The sequence below is a fragment of the Sorex araneus genome, chromosome 2, assembly GCF_027595985.1.
Source record: "Sorex araneus isolate mSorAra2 chromosome 2, mSorAra2.pri, whole genome shotgun sequence".
Classification (NCBI taxonomy): Eukaryota; Metazoa; Chordata; class Mammalia; order Eulipotyphla; family Soricidae; genus Sorex; species Sorex araneus.
The window spans coordinates 193,333,349-193,335,586 of NC_073303.1; the positions used below are offsets into that span (position 1 = coordinate 193,333,349).

Consider the following 2,238-nt stretch of genomic DNA (forward strand, 5'->3'; position numbering starts at 1 on the left):
TCTGATTTGGTCTGGTTTGTCTTGTAATATCTACAGGATTGATTTAGACAACAACCTACAACAGTTCAGGAATGACCTTATACTCATTCTTATTCACACAGCAAAGGAGGTTAGATTCCTTGGTAAACAACAGTCATGCAATTTGAAGCTGGTGCTGCAGCCACTCTAAGGGTGCCACTGTAGTTTAGCATAGTACTGGGGAACTGATTTCAAGGGAGTTTACTCTAATAGCACAAGAGATTTTCCTTCAACACTACATGTCTTAATCCTCCTTGGTTCCTGAATGACCTTCTGCAACGATCTTTTAGTTGGCCTCTCTTGTATGGGACTAAACAGAATTTGAAAATAATTAATGCTAGACGTGTCTGGACTGAACTGTCTCTCCCAAATTAATATGGTGAAACCCTAATTGGGAATGTGATAGCATTTTGAGTTGATCAGGTTTTAGACCTAGAGAATGCCATAAAGATAGGGTCTACATGAAGGAGATAATGTTCTTTATAAGAGTTAGGGTTGGAAGATGCGAATTGAAAGTAGACTATAGATCGAACATGAAGGCCACTCAATATCTCTATTGCAAACTACAACACCCAAAAGGAGAGAGAACAAAAGGGAATGCCCTGCTGCAGAGGCAGGGTGGGGTGGTAGAGGATGGAGTGGGGGTGATGGAGGGATAATGGGATTGTTGGTGAAGGAGAATGGGTACTGGTGGAAGGATGGGTAAACGATCACTGTATGAGTGAAATGCAAACACAAAAGTTCATAAGTTTGTAACTGTACCTCACAGTGATTCTCTAATAAATTTTTTTGAATTAAATAATTTTACTGGAGAAGGAATAAAAAGGGGAGGGGAAAAAAAACACTTTCAGCACCAAAGCAAAATCCCCTCCTTTGGGTCAGGTGAGCATGTTGTGTCCCGAGAACAACCGAGGTGGTCAGGGCGGGCGTGGCAGACCACCCCTGGCCTGCGGCCTGCGTGGGGGCTTCAGGCGGAATGGACCGGGGTCCCACAGTGCTTGTGCCACAGGTCGATGGCCTTGCTCACGATGGCATCCGAGCTGTCCTGGGGAATATTCTCCAGGAACCTTTTTATCTTCTCTGCATTGTTCAGTGCCATCACTTTTATTTTAAAGGTTAATAAAATGTCCACAGCTACAAAAACTGGGATCTTACAGGATCCGCTCACGACTTTATCCCAAACCCTCTGTAAACTGGAGTCAGGTAAGCACCCAATGAAGCACCTCTTGAGCCAGAGATCGTAGGGAAGCCTGGACACGGCGGAACACGTCTTCAGGTGACTCAGCAGCCGGCTCTCTTCCAGATTCCAGTATTGTTCAAACGCCTTTGGCAGCTGGGGTCAAGCCTCCCGGAACTTGTTGTTTAACTGGTTCACAAAGCATCGGGTGACCCAGTAGCAGTCCACGCCGTCCTCGATCACCTCTTCCATGGCTCTCGCAATGGCAAGAGATACTTCATCTTCCAACTCCAGTGGATAAGAAGGACTTCGAGGCAACTTCCCCAACTCCAGCTGACACATGCGGAGGAAGACTTCGACCTGAGGCGTGGCATCACTGACAAAGCGGATCACTCTGGGGGCGTGAAGGACATCCGCGTACTGGTCCTTGCGATACAGCATCACCTGGGCATGGGACTCGTGGTGCGGAGGGAGGATCCCTAGAGGCACCTTCCATACCAAGGCACGGTACATGGACGGGAGAGGGAATCTCTGACTAAACGTGCAGAGCTTCTCAATATCCACACGGTCATCTTTGAGGAGAATTTCTAATGATTTCTTTTCTTCCACTCCACGAAATCCCACTTTCTCATAATACACTGAGCGAAAGCTTCTCTGAGAGTCCTCAGTCATGTTTCATCCTCCAGCAGGCGGGCAGCGCCCGGGGGTAGCGCCGAAGCAGCGCCCGGCCGGGAAGACGCGGCCCCTAAAATTTTTTTTTTTAAAAGTAAGAAAAAAGAGTCAGTGATGCTGTAATATAGCTCTAAATATCTTAGGCCTAACATTAGTTTGTCATTTCACCCTTGCCACAAGGAGCTTAGGTTTATTGGGTCACACCCATCACAGTCCTCCTGAGTCACTTCTTTTCCTTTGTTTATCTATAACCACTTCTCTATGCTTTCTTCCCCATCCAGTTAATCAGCTTTTTCCCCTAATCAGACTCTGTTAACTTGTAAGGTCAGATTCCTCAGAAATCTATGATTTTATATGTCTGAGTGAAAATT

At 46.3% G+C, this 2,238-nt stretch overlaps 1 pseudogene; it reads right to left on the reverse strand.

The window, feature by feature from the left end:
• Positions 1-984: 984 nt before the first annotated feature.
• On the reverse strand, positions 985-1,891 carry LOC101539100 (TBC1 domain family member 7-like; annotated as a pseudogene).
• Between the last annotated feature and the right edge of the window lie 347 nt (positions 1,892-2,238).